Below are 16,809 nucleotides of genomic sequence, written 5' to 3'. Positions count from 1 at the left end.
TTCGCTGGCAAAGGAATTCAGAAGAAAAACTTGCCCTGTTTTTTCCCGGGAGTGTCTGGCGGTTGTGGCAGTTCGATCCCATTGCCTCCATGAACACCTGGCGGCGGCTTAGAGTGCCGCGAGTGGAACTCGCTTGGCGGAGTGCGATAAAGCTACACGTTTGAATCAGGACTGAAGCGCGCTTTTGCTGCTCGGGTCCCAACACTACGGCGTCCTTGCTATCGTAGAGATGATAAAGAAAGGGCTTGGAGACTGGAGATACTCCAGGCAGAGCTGAATGCTGTACCAACAACTCTGCAGGCTTGATTGCAGTTACAAAAAAAAATTCTTAACTAGGGAACACATTTCAGTGAAGTCTAAGTGAAGAGTAAGATATTATGGATATGAAGTAGATAAGGAAGCATTTTTCCCCTACAATACTTCAAAGGTGTTTCAGAATTGTTTTTCTGGTATTGCAGATCTAATCTTAGAAGCCATGTCTATTCGCAAACAATTACTTGTTCAAGATCACAATTCCTACTGGTCGTCCGTATTAGTATGGCATCCATGGTCAGCATAAACAGTTTCTAAAACTAATAATTGTTAAAAATGTCTCAAGGCAGCTTGTATGGAACACCTAATACAGAGGGGTTATTTCTACCTACAAGAATACAATAATCCCGAGCAATGTTCCTTATTTATAGATATGGAAGGGATATTTAATTAATTCTATGGGAAGCAAATAGGGCATACATCCATTGGAATCAACAGGGCAAAGCTGTGATGTAACTAAGAGGTCCGTTGCTTTTAATGAGACTTATTTGAAAGTTATCTGGGTGGTTGTCCACATGTGTTGGAGACTAAAAAGAACTGGGACCAGTAAATTTTGAACCTAGAATTCTCACTTTCTTTTCTGAAAAAGGAAATGAACATTAAGTTTAAATATATTTTTTTAAAAAACATGCAGTGGCATTATTTCCTCAAATGTGCTGGTCTATTTATCCTGTCCAAATTGAATTCTGACTTAAAGAGAAGAAATCCAATTTGCAAACTCTTCCTAGCCAATACTCCCAGGAAATCGACAAAGCAGAAGCCCCCCCCCCCCTAGAATATGCTAAACATGTCCTATTTGACTTTTGGCATTAAGAAGTCCTTTGGAAATATTTTGTGTCCTATAGTGATGGGTCTTCTTTTCTGAACTCCAAGTTCAGCTGACTTCAGGTGGCAGAAGGTTTGGTCAAAACAGAGGAATCCACATTGCTTAATTCCAATTCCTTTATTGTAGTATTTTTAGACAAGCGTTTTTTATCATACTGGCTAAAAATTAGAGTAGCACCTGTCTATGCATAAATCTGAAAGCTTAAAAATCCACCCTATTAACTAATGTCCAGGGCAATGAGATCCTGAACAACTCAGTACATGAGAAGTGCCCCTTTGCCTCAGTTTATGAACATTGAATGCTGCTTGCTGCTTCTCTCATTTCCTTCACCACCGCACAAAAGCATTCTAATAGAGCGACCAAGTTTCATGACCAAAATTATGCGGGTTCACCCAGAAGCAACTTTCAGTAAAGCTTAGAGTACTCCCATAATCTTTTGCATATTGGCTTGGAAGGAAACCCCACTATGCTCAGCAGAAACTATTCCTATTCAGATCAGAACTAATTTCTTTAAATCTTCCCGACCCCAAAGACAAGGAGAAAGATCCCATTCTATGTTGTACTTAGTGGTCCTCTCCTCTGAATAGATGCTATGCCAAAATTTAAAACCGCTTGACCCATCTCCTTCTAAAAATACAGTTCCAGGGGAAGTCAGGATCCCCCAGAACGAATGGGACCCTTTGCTTCCAATAAAATAAAGATAGGATCAGGATCTTAAGAGATTTCCCTGAGCTCCCTTTTTTCGGCTGAGTTTTTATATTTCTTCATTCTTTTGTCAGCCAGAGAGGAGTCTTCGGGGTCTCATTCGCTTGCCCTAATTTCAACAATGAAAAGCCTCGCTCTGTACTCTTTAACAGCACCATCTCTTCGTCTGGCAGAGCAACAGAAACCCTTAGGTTAAAGGGCAGAAAGGAACATACAAAACATCGAATAGAATTCTGAGTGCCATTCCCGATTCTAACAAGGCTGAACAGACTTTCGGTAGCAAGACTGCGTTCAGCTGACTTTCTCATCCCTCGCCCCAAGTGAAAAGGGCTGATCTCTCCTGGTTGAACTCAGTTCCGAGGCAGAAACCCCTTAATAATTCGAACGAACTATTATCTAATCTCAAGACAGCTTGCTTTAAACACACACACACACACACACACAGAGAGAGAGAGAGAGAGAGAGAGAGAGAGAGAGAGAGAGAGAGAGAGAGAGGAGAGGAGAGGAGAGAGAGAGAGAGAGAGAGAGAGAGAGAGAGAAACTAACAAGACCATTCAATACCCACACCTCCTTCGGTGAAGTTGATTGGTGAATATAATCATTCACCAATGTGAAATATAGCTATTTGGGAGGAGGAGGGAAGGTCAAACTGGCGAGGCAGCAAATTGTATACTGCCTAGGTATTGTGTATATGGGGGTGGGAACTCAAGGAGTTTCTTGAAGGGAAGATCCCTAAAGTTTAAGGTACAATTAAGTTTCTTTAAAAATTGAAGTCGCCCCCGGAGCAAATTTCTTCTCGTTTCTGGTGGATGCTACATTGGAAAGAACAGAAACTTATATGTGTATCCAAGGGTTAAGCACTACCTCCAGGTATCCAAAGAGAGCTCTGAGAATGTCCTGGAGTTAAAAGCATTTTTTTGGCTGAGCCCATCTCATATTCATGTGTAGTCAGATGGGTAGAGCCCTATTAGAAGGTGATTAGATTGACTTCTATGTAGCCAACCAACCTACTAAACCCATTTTCTTAAACTAGCTAAATTGTCAAATTGTTTATCTGGTTTGAGTTCAGTATGCTGCAGTAGGAATCCAACAGTTGTGACATATACACAATAATTTGTAAGCTAGGGGTGGATGTTAATTCAATTAAAAGTTACTCAAACCTTAATGAAGCAAACTATAGAGGCTGTGTGAACCAGGTACCTGGTTATCATCCAGGAAGAGACAAAAAAGAGTTCTGTATCATTTTGAAGTTTAATTCAGAAGTATTGTTAACAGATTCTTAATGACAACAAGAAGTGAAGAACCACCAAACTGGTTTACTTAAACTTGATTTGGCTGTTGACCAAAACCATTACTTTTCAGGCCTATCATACCATGGTTAACAAAACTCTCCAGCAGTGTTAAATTCCACAATGTCATGTCTAAGCCAATCAACGTCTCTGGGAGGAGCAACCACCAATCCAGCTGCTTCTAGAATAGAGACAAAGTGCAAGACTGGACCTTAAAACCTGGCCATCTGGCTCATGAGAAAGGGAACTGGTGCTGGACAGGAATGTGGATGGTCCTCTCCCTTCAGTTAATTAAAACTTTCTTCTCCAGAGATTGTTATGAATTATTTCTGCATATATGAGCATTGACCTCTGCCCAGTCTACAAATGTATTTCCTGGAGGAATTGCATGGAAGATGATGTGGATGATGATAAAGACTATGTGTCATGTCCATTGTGATGGTTTTGCCTCTTGCAAAGAGGAATGTGGTGCATGAAGCTGTACTAACATACAGATAGCAATCAGTTTCTAGCAGATTTTTTCATAACTTCTCACCCATCAAATTTGTATTGAGAAACATAAGAAAACCTGTTGCCCCAATATTAAAACTCCAAAGCTTGAGTCAAAGAGTGATGTTAGTGTAAATGGAACATTCATACTCAAAAGGACAGTTGGACAGAGGAGCTGTTGCTTTCATTTTCTTTCCAACCACTTTTGGAAACAGGATTGACTGTCACTGACAAATCTTTCTATTGCAGAAATCAATGAATATTCCCACCATCCCTCCACTATTAAGAACAATAATACAGCATGTCTTCATTTTTGTTCTTTGAGGTTAGGCTCAATCAAGAAAAGGCTGCCTTTCGATCTCTGTTAATTAATCTGTTCTTCCTGGCATTGGAAGGAGAATAGGGAGACTCTTAATGAGGATTCATCAGGTGAGCAGGAAAATGTGTGGAATACAATGGCTGTGTGTAATTAGAATTTTAAAGCATCTTAAAGATTTTAACATTGCCATTTCTGTGAACTGAAAGTCTATTTATACGATGCACTCCTCTGTACATTTCAGAACTAGCCACTCTGGTCATCATGGCTAATGCAGTCTTCTGGAAGTTGTAGTTATGAATGATATAGGGAACCTACAGGTTTGCCACATAAGTGTTTGTCATGCCAGTTTGTCGTGTCAGAATTTTTGAACCCCAATTAACCAATGGAAAGGGACTAAGAGATTTATAGTCCAAAACATCTGCAAGGCAAGAGGTCACCCATCTGCAGTTAGAATGCTATATGGCATTAGAACTGGTGATAAGGATTGGAATTCCCTGTCAGCCAGAGAACCTATTTGCTGATTAGAGACCAATTATTTCTCGCTAAGTTTTTTCCTTATATTGTTGTAAGGTTTTCCTTATGTTGTTGTAGGGGTTATATAAAAAAACAGAAAACCCCTGTCTTGAAATCTTGGGGGAGAGAGCAAAACATAAGAACAATTAATTGATTATGAAGTGGCTCTAGACAATTGCTGCCTTGGGTACCTTAGGGCTTACCCACAGTTAAATGAAAAATGGTTTGCTTCATCAAATTTTCTGATTAGCACGTTAGGCTAAAGTACTGCTGGTTTGTGGTTTACTGGCTGAAGGAAACCCAGCTCCTAGCTATCCCACTTGAATGGACATCAGGAAATTTTTCAGAGGAAGGAGAATGTGCAATGTCTTTGGCTCTTTAGAAGAAAGGTGCAAAGTGGAAGTAATAATCACGGCTTTAGCATGAAATAAATTCTAATACTAATAGTGATAGTGTGTCAATTTGCCTGCGGCAGAAGAGTAACTTCTCCGTCTAGCCCTTCTTAAGGGCTAGATTGAAGAGTTATGAGAGCTCAATTAAGGCTTAAAAGATTTGCTGTCTGGGATATATTTTTTACTTTGGTTTCCAAGAAACCTCGAAAGCCAGGTCTGAATAGTCCTGGCAAAATCACTTAATCACTTTTATTAAATATTTCAGTGGGCGCTCTGTTCTAGGAGACGATGATTTCCTTGATAGCCAGAGCAAGACATCCCGAAGTGCTGAGTGGGTGACATCTGAATCTGGGGCGGAGCGCAACGCAAGATCATCTTCGGGGGACCTGATTCTCTCCTTCGCTCAACTGCAGAAAGAGGCCGGAGAACCCGAGAACTGTGCCAGAGCCTCGGGGAGAAGGAGCCAACCAGCCTCCCCGCTTTAGCAAACACCCGACCCTCCCCGCTAGAAGAGCTTCTCCACCGGCCGGGCAAAGGAGGCTGCAGGGGGCGACGGACGCGTGAGCCAAGCCAAGCGGCCGTCTGTTTCTTTTCGCCCTGAGCTTCGCCTGAAGCCAGTAGCCCCTGAAGAGGGGGAGGAAAGGAGCGGCGCCCGAGCTCCGGCCGGCCAGTGGCTGCAGCTGGATCCCGGCGTCTCAATTAGATCGGCCGGAGGCCAAGCGAGCTCTCCCGCTGCCCCCGGCATTGACTGCGCCAGCCGAGGGAGATCGAAAGCAGATGGGCCGAGCCCCGCTGCCTCCTCGCCCGGCCCCGCCTCCTTGCCTTCCCGGCCGCTGTCGGTCCTCCGGGGCCGAGATAGACCTGCCGCGCCAGGCGCCGGACTTCTTCCCGCTGAGCCCCTACCACAAGCGAAGTAGCGAGGCCGGGGGCTAGCGCCCAAGAGTAGGCTCCTTACCGAAGGCTGGGCGGATGCACACCTGGGCTATCGCGGCTGGGTCATCGCCGCAGGGTAGCCTTACCGCACATCACGGGCGAGAGATGGGACCAATTAAGTTGGAGCAAACTCAAAAGTGAGCTCCGGGAGAAGCAGGTGATGCCGGCGGACTGAGCAGGGAAAGACAACGAGCGCGTCCACTGGCCGCCTGTGGGACAATCAGCGCTTAGCGGCGATCCTAAATGCCTCAATAAAACCCAAACCATTAGTTTTTAGGGACGTCTTGAGTCAGCCTTTGGCTAAATTCTATACTGTAACCGCTTAAACCCAAAAGATTAACTGCAGAAGAGCTGGACTCCTGCGAAGGTATTTTTGCACAGTTTTCTTGTCAACAGTAATTAAGCGGTTTTTCCTCGAGTTCTTTCAGGAAGTTTTGGGAGCTCTCAGATTAACTCACAGACTGGGGTTTCCTCATGGTCTCCCATCCAAGTACTAATTAGGTCTAAGCCTGCTTAGCTTCTAAATCTAAGCTTGATCCATCAGGATCTTCTCCTTGCAAGATTGACACACTTGCCTGAGAGTAAGCCCTACTAAATTCATTAGACTGACTGCTGTATAAAACTTTCTGAGAGGGCACTGGTAAGTCCATAGCCATGATTTTTGTCTCCACATCCACAAACATAGGTGTGACTGGTTTGCGTTTTTGGTTTTCTGGTGAACCCTGACATCTGAGATTCATACTGCTACTGACTAAACGAGGGGTGGCTGGCCCAGGAATTCTGGGAGTTGAAGTCCACGAGTCATAAAAAAGCCAAGGTTGTCTACCCCTGGACTAAACAAACCCTACATAATTTGTATAAAAATTGTATGCATTGATTATGGGTGCTAAAATCTCCACTACTAAAGTGAGGAATGAAAAGGTATCTCTACCATCTGTAAGGACCCACCCCAATCCACATCTTAGGAAAGAAGAACTCTTGGAGACAGAATTGTCCTAAAAGGAACTTTTACTGAAACATAATTGCCAGTGGGAAATCTAGACAGAATCTGAAAACTGTGTTACAGGTTGGTACTTTTAAAGTCTCCCCAAGTGAAACCCCCTTCCCCTCAGTCCATTTGGTCAGTCCCGGATCAATTAAGGTTCAGGTGTCAAAACCTTCCAAGGGAAAAGGGATCTTCCATGCCTTTACAACATTTCCTTCCTCCCTTTCAGATTCTAATCGGAGATACAAACCAGATCTCTCCCCACCCCCTTTCTTTGTTCTTCTCAGTTCAAAGGTTCTTCCCCTGGTCTAATGACGCCTCCAGGCAGGCTGAAATAAACACCCTTGCAACAAATGGATAAGGATAGCCAATTAACATCTTCTCTTCTTCTCCTTGGGAATGGCAGAATCCAGTGAGGGATGTAAGATTTTAGAACATACAGATAGAGATTATGAATGGGATATAAATGGATTCTGACACCATCTTTGCCTTCCACCACATAATGATTTCAGTCCTATAATGTAGCCTGATATCATGTTAATGGTCCTACAAACAAGTAGTTGACTATCAGTTCTTATGCTTCACAGTTATATTGGACAAATGAGAAAGTCAGTGAGCAAGAAGCAAAAGGAAGTTATTCCCTGGTAACTCTAATGGCCTCTTTAGAAACAGTTCAGATTAGCACCATCTCTTCCCAATTGCAGTGACATAATCTGTCCATCCTTTCTAAAAAATATATCATGCTTGTTTGTGTATCCTCAGTGGTATAAAGAACAAATACAGATCAACTTTTATAGCATCAATTCTACAGCCATGAAGGAGAGAGTGAGGTGGACTATCATTTTTATTGAACCAGATATAATCAGGAGTTTGATTTCAAATGTAAGTGCACAAGGCAGTGTAGGCTCTCCCCCTGGCCCACATGGCCCATGGCAGATTTCTATTTTAGTGGGGATAGAGAAAGTCACCCATTTTACTTTGACTTAAATATATGGAAAAGAGAATCCACTTCCCTAAAGCTGCTGGGAGGTCAGATCTTCCATACAAAAAAATAACTATCCTGCCAAGAGAGTACCTTTCTCTTTGGGAGAGTAAAGGTAACTCTGACCAACTAAATTGTCAAGATCAGCTGGAATATCTGGTTTCAGCTTTTTGGTATCAACAACACTAAAACTTTCGGCTCCAGGGGAAAACGTCTTGGTCTGATAATGATAGGCATAATGTGGCCTTTCAGGTTTGCTACACGTTCTAAACTGAGAGAGGGGTATGGATTACAATTACAAGGATTTCCACATACTTTCTACATGGGAAAACTCTCTCTCTCTCCTCATCTCATAAATGTATGTGAAGAGGTAATTTTGTGGCCAAAGAAAGGCTACTGCAGTTGCTTTAAGTAACCTTCTTTGTTGTGAGGTTCTCAGGGCTGGACCCAGTTCATGCTATGGAACTGAGCACAGAGTGGTTCTGCTCATAAGAAAGCAAAGGAATAAAATTAAGCTTTGTGGGTGTACTGTCATATAATTACAAAATGGGCATGTGGATACTCACAAACTGATAGAAGTCCCTAGCAGAATTTTGAATTGGCTGCCTTCTAAATTAAATTAGATTTTCACAATCTAATTAAAATGAGGTGCCATTGGAAATGAAGGGAGTTCCATACAAGGCTCCTCAAATAATCAGCGACATTAACTACTATCCTAAACAGACTGTGACCAGGGAATAACATCTTGAAAGCACTGTGTGGTTCTACCTGGGGCTCCTCAGCTTCCACCTTGTGATCTTCAACTCTTGGCCACATCTTTTCTACAGCAGAATATTGTTCCCCAGTCTGGATAAATAGTAGCCATACCAGATTGATCAACACACAGCTGAATCATACCATGTGCATCATATGGGGCACAATAAGGATTATCTCCACTTTCTGGTTACCAGTTTTGAGCCATATTCCTTCACCATGTCTACAAAGAGAAAATGCTTTACTTTAAGAGCATAAGAAAATAATTAGTAACATTCACCTGCTTATCAATGCAGATACCATTGATGCTATGAACAAGGCCTTTGCTCTAGACATCCATCTATTAGGACAGCTAGAAACTTACAGATAACAACTTCAATCTGCTTCAGGTCTAGGCACAAGAATGGTCCTCTATTGCTCCTCTATTGCATTCTTCATAGTGACACAACATTCCCCACTTTACAGCCAAAACAAAAGAATCAATTTAGCTGATAAAACTAGACTGGCAATTTAATCTCAATCCTCAATAGGATTAAGACTAAACATGACAGGTGTGCTAATTCATAAATGGGAAAAACTCTCCTCTTTGGACTGCAGCAGTGGTGCTCCAAAGCAGACAGTGCAACCCTCTCAGCACATACCAGGGAAACCCTGCAGACTTTCTGTATGTAACTCCATCATGAATTGACTATATAAATAGTCTACCTTTGAATTTATAAATAGAGTAAATAGTTTCGTATTTGATCATTGGGAATGTAATTGTGATATGTTTTGTTAACATTTTCACCATATGCCAAACAAACAAACAAACTACCTTGGAAAAATACACAATTGATTGTTTATGATGATCCGTGTTTTCGTTGCCAGCCAAAACTAACTCTGGTGGTCCTGAGTGAAATGATTCCCATCCTGGTTTCCTCCTATGTTCCTACATTTCGTGGAAAGAAAGTGTAGAATTTCAGACTTCAAAATAAATCCAAACCATTCACATTGCTTGGATCTCACCCTGCAGGCTAATATTTGCCAACAGGACATGTTGCACTCAGGTGATCCTCGAAACTTCTGGATAAATCCTCCTCCTGTACTTACGTTCTCCCTACAAAAAAAAGAAAAAAAAGAAAGCCCTGTGTATTGGTCATCTCAAGTTGCAGTAGATATCTCACAAGGCCTCAACTGTCTTTTTAAACAAGGAGGGGGAATCTGGTTATCTCCTAAAAGAAAGAAGATAAGGGGATAATGTTCCAAAAAAGAAAGAGAGAAACGACAAGTCAGCCAGAATTAAGTGTGATTCTGAGGGGAGAAAAATGTGCAAGAGCAAATTAGCTCCCTTTCAGGGGGAAACTGAGCTCCAGGCCTTCCCTGCCAGCTCCAGAGCATCCCCCCCCAACTTTGCCTTGGGGCGTTGGTTCCTCCCACTGCATTTCCCTCCTGTGGTGATCACAGGATCACTCTGGGATCACAGAAATGGTTTAATTTGGGTTGTGGTAAGATTGAGAGGAGAGGAACCACAGGCGGAGGAAGACACATTTTGTTCTCTGTAATCGCTCCTTTTTATTACATTTTATGGATGGGCAATGTGGCGGGGTGGATCAATCCAATCCATTCATAATCAGGATTGAGGACACCTATTTGAATTAAAATCTATTAGCTCCTCCACGAGAGACGTGGCCCAGGCCCAAATCAATAAAACGCACAATAGAGTCTCACTTTCTATTTTTTTTAAAACCCTCTCGTATAAAATGTGCTAAGAAAAAAAAACTTCTCTTGATCGATTCGATCCTTATAAATATTTAACCGGCCTAGAAAAAAGGGAGGGGGAAGGGGAGGCAATGAGAACTTACCGAAGGAAACGGAAGGCTATCGTAATCAACATGCCAGGCGTTCAGATTATAAAACATATTGTCATAGGACTGATGCATTTTGGAAATGATGTGTGTGTGCGTGTGTGCGGCACTGGAGAGACAAGCTGGCTTTGGGAGAGTTGAGGATGACTTTTTTGAGAAAGACAATGACCCGGGTGTGTTAGTGTGTGTAAGCCAAAAAGGGTCAGGCGGGATCCACAGTGGGCCGAGTAATCCATTCAAGGTAAGCGAGATAGAAACAAATGCTGACTTGCCCAGCGTTGGGCAAAAGGTAAAAAGAGCATCTCTCAGCGCTCCACCCACTCACCACCGCTTCCCTGAATTAGCCCCGGATTGGGCTAGGGCAGAATTGGCCATCCGGTCCTGTATGGCCGTTGCGTGGCAATCCTTTCTGAAGTCTAATCAATGAGAACATCGCCCGAGCAACGTCCGGGAAAGAGTAGGGAAGGCGAATGGAAGTGTGGGAAATAGTAGCGCTCTCTGGGAAAAAATTCCAGGCAAATCCCTGAGAGCTCCCTGAGATCTGGCCATTTGGCCGGGTGATGCACACACAGTTCCCACCTTCAGAGAAAAGATGGCCAATTCATTTGGGCATCCCTCGCCCGCATCTCCCAAACTGCAGAGCTTCTTTTCTAGGTAAAGACTCAGGGATGCCGAGGTGCGGATTGAACCGGCTATTTTTTGGGGGGGGGGGGAACGCTCCCAGGGAAACGAGATTTTAGCCTGGAAGGTACCTGTGTAGACACACACAACCACACACCATTCCTGCCCTTACAAGAGGCCTATCGATCCTCCTCCTATGCCCACTGCCAAATGTCTGACTCGGAAAGCCACAGCTAAGGACTAGAGACTTTTGGAGGCGAGGGGATTTAAAAGCCAGCTCTGAAACAGGCCCGAGATCCGAGGTGCAGAGACAAGGTCAAGTCCTTCCTCACCCGAAAAACCCTACAAAAGAAGAGGTTGCCATCTAGGGGCAGAGAAGCCACCAGGAAAGCAGAACAGCTGCAGGAAGGAGCAGCTTCTGTGCAGATGCTTCAATGTGTCCCTGCCTATTGAGGCCCCCATTCTTCTTCACAAAGCATCAGGGATTGGTTAAAATGTTAGGAATTCATATTTTGTTATCGCCCCATTGTTGCTTTCTTCAAAAATAGAGATTAATAATAATAGTGGGAGGGAGAATCCATCTTTAAATCCGGGTGAAAATGTCAGGAAGGCAAGCAGAGACTGTTTTAAATCTTCGTAGGGGAACAAGGCAGACGGAGGATCGCGTTTCTCCGACCGGTCCCAAATCTGGTGGAGCCTCTGTGTAACCTTTGAGGCTTGTCGTCAGAAAGTTTGCCACAAAGCAACCTTGTTAGAGGTCTCCATCAAGCGGGAGGTATCAAAACCAAGGGTAAAGGAATGGGGGCCGAATTTGATGACGGCTTTAAAGAGAACCGGTTGATTCGATTTCAGAGGGAAATAGACAAAATCAGGACTTAACACACACACACACCCGCACCGACTGATTTGCAAACTCGTTAAGTTGATCTGTTTCCAGATCTGAGTCTACCGGGGCGCCCCCATAAGAGGTAATGGTTCTCCAAGGACGGATCACGGGAAAAGAGCGCCTGCGAACAGCCATTCTTTTTCCTTTATGAATAGGAAAAGCTCCCGCCCCCACTCCCAGGGACATAGCCTAGGCAAAACAAAGAGACCCCAAAAGTGGATTCAGGGATTTCATCCAGTCTTGACCACGCGAAACAGGAAACGCGAAGAAAGTCCGCTCTTCCTACTCGGCGATTAAGATCACAAGCCATACTTCCGTTTCCAAACCGGTCCTCTTGGAAAGCAAAAGTTTGGGCATTTTTAAAAAACTTTTCTTTTGTGCCCCCTTCTTTCTCGCTCTACCATAGCTTAATTCGTCAACTGCTCCGAACGAATTCGCATTTGTGTTGAATATAGGCGAACCTGTCTTTGACATGGGACGTCGTAAAAACATCAGGAGCAAAAATATGACAGTGGTTTGGCTTCACAGTTTAACAGGGCCCTGATAGGAAAGCAGCGATATGCTCCCAGCCTCCCAGCCCCGCTTTGAGATTGCTGCATAATTGGGAATGGCAGAATCCCTCTGCTCCCCAGGATCCGAAAATGTCCAAAAGAGAAGCGCTCTCTCTCTCTCTCCTTCTATCCCCCCCTCTCTCTCAAAAAAGAGTTTAAACAACTCCCACCTACCAAGAAAAATTGGGCCCTGTCAAGCATACAGTGTGTGGTCATTTTCACACACACGTTTCTAAGCGCCCATGTCTGCACGGAATCTGAGTCCAATCGGTGGGCAGGCAGGCAGGGCAATTGGTGGGGACACAGGCATTATTGCTGAGAAGGAATGAGGAGACATTTTCAGGTATATCTTGGAGCACATTTCTTTTATGCTTGCCCTTCCCCCGTTTCTGATGACCCTAAGTAAATGTTTCTACAAGTAGGATCTATCTGGATGGTTAGGAAAATGATTAAACATCGTAACAGAATTTCAGCAAGAAATATAAAATATACACTCTGTACTAATGTTAGCTTGGGGTTTATCCTTTTCATGTAATTGATTCGGTTTAACATGAGGGATTCATTAATTTGGAATTTAGTCGGGGAAATTGTCCCCCGATTTGTTTGAAATACACTTTGACAGAAGATTGCCAAGGGTGTTTAAACTTTTCAAACACGCCCGGGGTACAGAGGGAAAGAAATCCAGGTGTCAGGAGATCACATCTGCATACCTTGCCAAGACCCAAGGTTGGAGCGAATAAGCACTTGACTTTATTCCTTGGGTGCAGGATTGTAGTATTTGATAGGGTCGGGAAGAGATCGCAACTGCACTTGCAAGTGGCGGGGAAGATGATTTAGGACGGTGTGCAGAAAGACAGGAGGAAGAAAGGAACTCTCCCCCCTATTGGTGAGAAGGCTAATACCTCATTGAGCTCCAGCATTTCCCAATTTGGTGCTGTTCAGCTGCGCTGGAGGGTCACTGGGAGCCAAATAGCGGGATAGGGATGGTGGAAGTTGTGGTCTAACCCATCACCAGATTGAGGATTTCAGATTCCTTCTGGTGGTGTCTGTAGAGAGGCTAACAAAACAAAACAAAACAAAGATGAGAAGCAGCCGTGCAAGAAAGAAAACAGGAAAAATATCCCTAGGAACTGTTCCTCAAACAAGTACCCAGAAAACAAGCCAAGATTGACTGCTTAACATTTGGGGCCAGAACATGGCTTCTCTGCTTGATGAAATCTTTCTGAAATCACTGCTATCCCCAAAGAACCACATGCCAGGTCCAAGGGCGATCTACATTTCTGATCACCTCTGGCTTTTTTAGCTTTTTTAGTCACTGCTCAGAATACTTGCCTAGAGGTCTTAATTCACTGGCTGGGTTGCCTTACTTTTCAATCACTTTTATTCTGCCTAAATTTGAACTTCCCGACCCCTATCTCAGGTGCTGGTACTGTGTGAAACCTGCGATGTGATTAAATTCTTCCTCTTGTATCAAGCAAACCCTGCGGGTAGATCTCTCTGTTTCTGACCAATCCGACAGAGTTGTTTCGGGGCCTAAAGTGAGATAATCACAATCTACACCGAGTTTCCTCCAAGAGATACAAAGGAAGTCACTAGACTATTGAGAAGGGTGGTGGTGGTAAAGTGAGATGGTGAGGAAAAAAGCCAGATCTGATCAGACAACAGGCCTCACACAGGCCCGGTGACTTCTCCGAAATGTCTGCTTTAGAAGCTTTCTCTCATCCGGTGCTGCCTTTAGGCTTTCCAAGCCGCTTGGTTTACTGGCGCTGGATTGGCGCTGTCCTCAAGATAGGCTTCGGGGCCTTCACTGACTGAACCCTCCTTGTACTCCTGGAGAAGGCCGAGATCAAAGGCCAATCTTAGTTCCTCCAGATAATTATTTTAAAATTTACGCCTGAATTGATCTCCTTTTAAAAAGCACTTTTATTGTTTCCTCGTCTTTTTCTCCCTCCTCCCTTCTCCCTTAGTGAAAAGGCCAAGACTGCTGCTGTTGTGGGTATTTTAATTTTTTAATTAAAAAAGGCCTTCAGAGAAAAGGGGGAGAAAAGAAAGAAGAGGGAGGAGAAGATGCTCTTCCTTAGCCCGCTGCACTAAAGGAGATTCACTCCTAAAAGTGCACAGAATGGTATACTTAGTTTTGCAGAGTGAATTACAGCACTCAAAGATTCACTGAACTCGGGAGCAAAATTGTGTGTGTGTGGAGAGAGAGAGAGAGAGAGAGGGGGGGGGGAGGGGCGCTCCTGTGGAAAGGTTAAAATAAGATATACTAAAATATTGGCGCCCTGTCTGGCAGGTAAAGAAGAGGTAGACCATGCCGAGGGATTTTCCTGCCCTGTCAGGATCCAGTCTGCGAAGTTCCCAGTGGGTTTCTTCTTGGCAGTAAGTCCCGCGGATTTAGGTCGGGGAACTTCGAGAGCGCATGCACAGAGAGAAACAGCAGTTTAAGCTTGGTAGGGAGTTTTCCAAGCAAGAGGGAAGCGAGAACGTGACCTTCCAGACAAAAATCCCGAATAGGTGCTTTTCCCCAGGGACTGGAGTAACCCTTGAAGGGGGACAGCGGAACGCAAAATCGGAGCATTGTCCTTCAAACTCCGCTGACACCGGGTCTGCTCTGATCCAATTTCAGAGTGAGACTGAGGGAGTCTGTAGGAACCTTCTGAAGGCCCCTGAACCCAAAGGCCACCTCTTGATAGGAAGGGAGTTCACTTTTAAGCCGCGGTGTGAACTCAGCCTTAACCGGAGCGAGGGGGGGGGCAGTCAGGGTAGGAGGACAGCCAGCCAGCGCGGAGCTTTGCTGCCTTCGGTCTGGGCAAACCATCGTGGATTGGTTTTATTCTACCAGAGGTTATTTACCTCTGGTGCTGAATCCGACAGAGTAAAGAAAAGGGGGGGGGGGAATCCTTTCCACTTCTCATCCCCGCCTCTCATCCCCGCTTAGATGAATCTCCCTCCTTCCCTGGGGCGATCTGAAGACATCGCTTCGATCTACAAAGGGGGATCGATTCAATCGCCCCGGGTGTTGCTCTGGCAGATTGAGGGGCCGCAATAAGAAAGCTCAAGGGAAAGCCTTGTGGGGCCCCGAAAATGCAGGTTGCCTTCTGGGATCCGCTTTTGCCCGAAAGTTTCCTGGATCTCAGCGGGATTGCCTTTGGGGCGCGGGATTGCGATGCAAGACCCGCAAGGGGCCGTTAGGTTTTCTGGAGCAGGCCTCCGCTTGGTGAAATCCCGCAGCCCCAGGAAGCTCTTTTTCCTCCAGCAACTCGCTCATCTTCAGGCGGTTACGGAACCCAGGGTTGCATTGCCCGCAAGGGCAGACAAGCCTGCAGTCTGTCAGGTGAGAATGGAAGCTGATGGGCTCTTTTTTTCTTGGACCCCGCCCCCCTCCCCTTTTGATACCTGAGGGCGGGGTCTCTCTCTTTCTCTCTCTGTATGTGTGTGTGTGTGTCTGTGTCTTGGCCTAACTTGTATCAGAGCGGCAAGAGAAACAAACGCTGTGAAGTCTCTCGACTCCTCGCTCAACCTCCTTGCCACCAAAAGTCTGTGGGGGCTCACAGCGAAACAGCCCCAAATTGAGAATTTAAGGAAGGGGGAAAAGACAAGGGCGACAAAAATCAAGAAAAATCTAACACACACACACAAAATATTGATCTCCAGCTGGATCGGATTTACCTTTGGATTGAACCATCAGCTTATTTCTCTCTGGCTTCTCCTCCCCGGCCCGCTTGTCCGCCTCCTATAAGTCCACACGCACTCGTGAGCAGGCAGTAAAGTCTTCTTCGACTTTTGTCCCCCACCACACTCCCCTCATCGGTTAAGTTTCTGCAAACCTTGGCAAAGCGCGCTGGCCACCAGGTACCTGTTGGGGGGGGGGCTGGGAAGGGGAGGGGCTCGTTGGCTTTCTCCCTCCGCCTCTTTCTGCTCTTTGGCTCCCGAAATCAAGGTACAGCGGACGCCAGCGCGTAAAACGTAAAACAAGCCAATTGCTGGCCCGAGGAGGGGGGAAACGCTCTTCGGCGTCTGCCTGCGCCTGGGAAAGAGGCAGTAATTGCTGAAGACAGCGAGAGCTTGGGGGGGGGGGGCTGGGCTGAAGTAGCCCAGTATAAATAGTGGGATCTCAATTGAAAGGCATAAATATCAGCGGGAGTGATCTAACCCCGATTCAGCCTCTTCTGTTTGTAGAGCTCCTGGGCAAGGGGTATCTGTTCGCGCGCCCGTGCACCCATACATTCACACATAGGCGGGAGCGCGTGCGCGCTTCTACACCCCCCTCCCCAGCCTGGACAAGAGGGACCCCACGGAGCCGTATCCGTCAAGTAGCGCAAAGCCCAAGAGCAGGATCGCTGGCGGTGGAACAAACTGGCTTGGCGGTTTGGTGGCGGCGGGGTTTTTCAAGGCCCGGCTTTTCCCTC

The sequence above is a fragment of the Vipera ursinii genome, assembly GCF_947247035.1.
Source record: "Vipera ursinii genome assembly, chromosome: 4".
In the NCBI taxonomy this organism is placed as follows: domain Eukaryota; kingdom Metazoa; phylum Chordata; class Lepidosauria; order Squamata; family Viperidae; genus Vipera; species Vipera ursinii.
Note: the sequence above shows the minus strand (reverse complement) of the source record.